Here is a 6,293-nt window from a genome sequence, read left to right as displayed (position 1 = left end):
GGGGATGATTCTGTAGCATTTCATGAATTCAAAGATGAGTATTTTTTCCTGTTTTAACATCTGTGAAAATAGGGTGGATCTTACAAACAATGGTATATCATAGTTTGGCAACATTTTTTTCTTGGTGAGACCTAACATGAGGATGTACAGGATAATATATTAGCACCTTAGGTTAGATTAAATAAGGTATAATAAATAATATTAACTCACTTTCTTAGAAATGTTTTCACAATACACTTAAAAGCTTTATTCTTAAAAAACAGCATTCATCTACAGACTCTGTGAGAAATTTTGGCAGAAATATTGTCTTGTTACATTGATTTCAGGTTGCTTTAAGCCTTAGATTTAAAGCCTTTGCTGAGGTAAAAATGATATTTTCATTGTTAAAAGCATACAAACAGATATCTGTTTGGATTACAGTTGATATTTTTATGTGTTGCCTAACTCTTAGTACCATTTACATCTAATAGTTAATTCTCAGATCTCACTTGTTGCCATATTTAACACAGTGGCTCTGTTGATCATTTCATCTTCCTCTAAGGATCACACGCGGATCCAGAGCCCCACACACTTTGCTTTTCCTCCCCTCTCACTAGCAGATTTTTCCTAGTCTTAGTTGCTGATTCTGCCTCATCTCCCTGACTTCTGAACATGGAACATGCCTGGGATCAGTGCGTGCACCTGTTCTTTCCTCTACCTGCACTCCCACCCTTGACGATCTCATCTCTTATAAATGCCATCTACATGCTGGAGACTATCAAAAGTGTACTTCTACCCCGACTTCTCCCCTCACCTTCTGACTTTAATTCGCTCTTGTCTTCTCAGGGTTGCCAGGTGGATGTCCAGTGGGCAAATTTAATGTATTCAACACCCAAATCTGGGTCTCCCAGCAAGCCTCCTCTTGAGCACCCTCTCTCACATTCTGTATCTAGTCTCTCAGTTAATGGTGTTAGCTCCGTTTTCAGGTCGCATGCAGAATCCGACCATCACTTTTTGCCACCTCCATAGCTAAAATTCTGCGTGTTTCATTCACCGAACTTTGACCTTTTCCAGATCTTTGCTTCAGTTTAACTTTTCTTTGAGGCCTTCTGTAAGCATCCTCTTTAAAACTGCAAAACTCGGGGCTTCCCTGGTGGCGCAGTGGTTGAGAGTCCGCCTGCCAATGCAGGGGACACGGGTTCGTGCCCCAGTCCGGGAAGATCCCACATGCCGTGGAGCGGCTGCGCCCGTGAGCCATGGCCGCTGAGCCTGCGCGTCCGGAGCCTTGTGCTCTGCAACGGGAGGGGCCGCAATAGTGAGAGGCCCGCGTACCGCAAAACAAACAAACAAACTGTAAACCTCAACCGGGGGCATTCTCCATTCTTCTCTTTTTCATATATTTTTTCTGTAGCCCTTGTCATGGCCTGTGTGATATGTATATTGACTACTCTGTCTCTCTGTACCCATCCATCCTTAATAGAATGTAAGCTCCATTGGGAGCAGGAACATATCTATTTGTTTCTATGTTTTATCCCCAACACCTGGAAGAGCGTCTGTCACATTGCAGATGCTCTATAAGTAATAACTGAATGAATTTAAAGCTATCAGCATTACCACCATAGGAAATACTCCTTCATTCTGGCTCTCCTTCCCTCCCTTCCTCCCTCCCTCTCTCTCTCCCTTCCAGGAAAACATATCACTTGACCTATGTTTCATACCTATGACTCATAGAGCATATACTTTAGTTAGCTGTGCATCCACACTTAGGACAACTCTTTATAAAAAATGATTTTTGAATTCTCTTTGCTCATATTATAGTTCAGCAGTTTTTCCATAAGCATGAATTATTATATAGAAAATTATTGTATATTATGTTGAATACTTTTAAAAGTAATTTAATATGTTGTTTATACAAATCAATTAAATGACAATGGCTACAAAGTAGTTAATAATGTAAAAATATCCCCTTAAGAAAAAATATTTAAACCTAAATTTCCTTTCATTCTTGAAATTCTAAAGCTTCCAAAGAAATTCTGCACTTTCAGAGAAAGTGATTTGCAATAACTATTCATTGTATAACAAAAAGCTTGTAAAATAGTTGCTCGTCTGAACTTAAGTAAATTTAATTAATGTTGAAATTTTTATACATATTTTTCATTGTCTAAGCCCTTCTTGATTTTCCTCTTCTTTATATTTCACCAAATAAGCTATGGTGAAAACATTAGTGTGTACAATGTTATTACTATATTGCTATTTATGATAATATCAGAATATTATTTACTTATAACAGTATAATTGATAAATACTGTGAACAAATATAATCCATTTTTAAAATATAGTCCTGATCATTTTGCTATTGGTTTCTCAGATTGACAAAAATGATAAATCATGTTAGATATTATGTCTAACTTTTTAAGGAATGAGACTCCAATTACTTAGATTAATAATTTTCTTTCTCTTATTCATTTCACAATTGCTTAATGTCCTCTAACAGAAATATACCACATTTGAGCATATCATTTTCTGGTAACTAGATTTTCTAATAACTGACACTGCTGTATTACTAAATTCTATTGTTCATTTCAATTAAAAGTTTATATTGTGACATTTAATAATATCAATCAAATAAATATATTCCCTTGCCATAAATAAATTTATTACAAATTTCTCTAACATTCTTGTTTATATTTATGGTATGTTTCAACCAAAGCAGCCTAGCTATTTCAAGATGCCCCTTCATCTTCTTTTCTACAAATGTCCAACCATTTCATATGATTAGAGATTATGCTGACAATAGTAATTATAAAAATGAATTGCTATATTTTAACTTTGCATCCTATAGTCTTTTTTTGCAAGAAAGACAAAAATATTTTCAAAATGCAAGTAGTATAGATATCTTGTTATATCAGTGTCATGTCTCTGTAGCTTTAAGTTTAAAACATTTGGTGAAGTAAAATGTTTTCATTTTTTAAAATTTTAAAGAAAAGCAGTTAACTTGAATAGCAGTTTTTCGTATTTTATATATCTGTATTGAAACTTTTCATGGGGCTTTGTTCCTACCTGTCTTGGAATTCTGGAATGATTATGTCTGTAATACTCTTGATTTTTCTTGAGTAAACCTGATTGTTTAAATCACTCTGAGTCATTTTTGCAAAATCAAACTCAATACTATTCTTAGTATATGTTATGGATATGGGGGTAAAATCTAAAAATAAAGGTTAGCACTCTTATTGCTAATATTATACTTAGAAAAGACCTTAAAGTTGCAATAGTTCCTGCTTTCGTGTTTTAAAGGAAAGGACAGTAAAACCTAGAGAGGTCTTGAATCGCTATAACAAAATGCTACCAACTGGGTAACTTATAAATAACAGAAGTTTATTGCTCGCCGTTTTGGAGGCTTGAAGGCCAGGATCAAGGCGTCAGCATGGTTGTCTTCTGGTGAGAGCCTTCTTCCTGGTTCGTAGCTAGTGCCTTCTTCTTGTGTCCTTACATGGCGGAAAGAGCTAGGGGGCCTCTCTGGAGCCTCTTTTTATAAGGCGCTAATCCCATTCATGATGGTTCACGTTCATGACTTAACCATCTATCAAAGGCTCCATCTACAAATGCCATCATCTTTGGACGTTAAGATTTCAACATATGAATTTTAGGTGGGGGGTGGGGCAGAAACATTCAGACCATATCAAAGCCACATAAATTATCTGAGGCAAAAAAGCTTGTTGGTGGCAGAACCTGGCCTCAAATTAGTATCAGGAATCCATGATGATACTGCTTTCTTCCAAATGGTAGTCAAATATTTGTTTATATCATGATGTTTTCCATTAAAGACCAGTCCATTATTAGAAGATGTTGCTCAGTTATGGTTGCTGTTAAAAAGAATGAAAAATTCTAGGAGGCTGAAAATGAAGTATCTTGGTTTTGCCCTTTGTATGAGGACTGTGTTGATACACTAAGTATGATTTAAAGTAATGGAGCCATTCAAAGAATGTGTGTTACCATAGTTGGATATTAACTTCCCATATATTTCAGTGTTAAATGCTTTATACATCAGTTTACGTATTTACTCCATATTCTTTACATATTACATAGGTCTTCTAACCTGATATCATCTGTATAAATAAGTGAACACGAAATGAAAATACTATAACTGCTGTGATATCCTGTATTTTTAAGAACATGAGTATTGTTATCTCAGGTTAACTCATAAAATAACTCCATGATGCACTTTTCTTGTGCCTGAGCAGAGTTGCACTGCATTTGTCGTGTTTACAGATACATCGTCTGCCAGCCATGAAATGAAATCATGTTTTAGTTGGCCCATTCTTTCTTTTATAACTTCTAATCAATTCCATGTTGATTATCATTATCAGACTTTTGATCCACCTTTGTTAACAGCTTATTAACTAGTACTTAAGAGGTAGCATTATGTTTCTTCATCTACACCTCAATATTTTCTTTTATTCATAAAGCATAACCTATCTACCTTTCTAATTCCTTACAATATTGGCCTGGCCAAAAAGTTCGTTCGGGTTCTTGGTAAGATGTTATGGGAAAACCCGAACAAACTTTGGGGCCAACCTGATACTTAGGTTCTCTATCACAAATTTACATGTGATTTTCAGCTTATTAAAGAATCTCATTTATTTCTCTTAGAAAATTTATAGAACGTTGTATCGCCCAAATTCATTTAGAGTTTAATAAGTCAGAAGAACAGATTTATTTTTTTTTATGTTTTCCCTTTAATTTGTTCATTTCTTACCTATCTAAAAAACATTTATTAGACTTCTCCTTTGAGCCTAGTCAGCTTCTATGGGCTATTTAAGGGAGATTTAAAAGAATATACGTTTTCTGTGTTTAATCACCTTCCAGTATTTTTGGAGAGACAGGAGGCGTGTACAGTTCAGGCAATATACAAGATAATTTGACTGTAAGTTAGTGTGGTAGAAAAAAATGTGATCGTGATAGAGAGTGAATATTTTGACTTGGAATTTATCCATAAATGCTTTTTGGATGCGATTGGATCTGGGAGAGCAGGATATCATGCACAGGGAGAAGGAAATGAACATGATTTGGATGGCATGTGTTAGTTGACCATCTTGACTGGAACAGGGAGTACACATTGAGGAATATAGAAAGAACGTAATTTATGTGAGGAAGGAACTGGCATACCAAGCAAGGGAGTTTATATTTTAATTAGAGATGGCATTATGAAAGCAAACACTTAATGAAAACAAACAAATCTGGAAACATCAGGCACTCCCAAGATTGTAGTCTACAGCTGGAGTCCAGAATACCAATTGTACTAACCCAGGCATATAGTAACAGCCCCTCAAGGCTTCCTTAGTGACCTTGAAAATGGAGTAAAAAAATTAATCCTAGACATAAAGAAACATGTATATTACTAAATGACATGACTGACACAGATGACAGCCTTGTTTAGTAGTTAAAGAATAGATACCGCCTTTTCTTCCCATGCGTATGTTACTTCTCTATTTGATAAAGAGAAATAAGAACAGATCTGAAAGCAGGCTTTCTGATAACTGACTCTGCACTAGATATGATCCCATAACACTGATCCTTTAGAAAGCAAGATTGAAGTAAGCTGAAAAAATTAACCTCTTTTAAGAAATAGGTTTATGTATGTTGCCTGTTAATTATTTTCAGAATTTTATGTGCACTTTACTAGAACTACATAATATCCCTGTTAGGTTGATGACATATTAACATACTAAATTTACATAAAAGAACTCTAACACTCTGAGTGGTTAATTAAATTCCTGAAGATAAGATGTCCTGTAGGAGGCAAAGCCAGGACCTCCATCAGGCCTTAGGGCTTTATTGCTCTTTCCGCTACAACATGATTCTTCCCTGTTCATATTTCTCTGTGTCCTTTATAAAATAATCGCTGGAGAAGTTGACATATATTAAAAAGTCAGATTTTAATAGTAGAAGTTATATGACAGAAATCTACAAATAGCAAAATATCAAAAATGTTTCCCCCAGTTGAAAATCTTCTTCCAGTTGATGCACATTCATTTTTAGCAACAATAAGGCATACTTTATCTTCCAATGGTAATTATTTTCATCCTTTTTACAGATTTGAAGTTAAAAACATGATTATAGACAGTTGTATAATTTAATTGCTTTAAACCTTATCATAAAATACCATTTATAGAATATAATAATTTTTCTTAAAATATATGAATTTACAAATTTTCCCTAGGTGGGTGGATGATACATGCGCCTGTTTCCAATGGTTCAAATGCAATATTTGAGAAATCAAAGTTGCGTGCCTACTTTACACTGATGCTTGTCAC

This window comes from Phocoena phocoena, chromosome 9, assembly GCF_963924675.1.
Source record: "Phocoena phocoena chromosome 9, mPhoPho1.1, whole genome shotgun sequence".
NCBI lineage: Eukaryota > Metazoa > Chordata > Mammalia > Artiodactyla > Phocoenidae > Phocoena > Phocoena phocoena.
The sequence above is the reverse complement of the archived record's forward strand: the minus strand, read 5'-3'. Positions refer to the sequence as shown.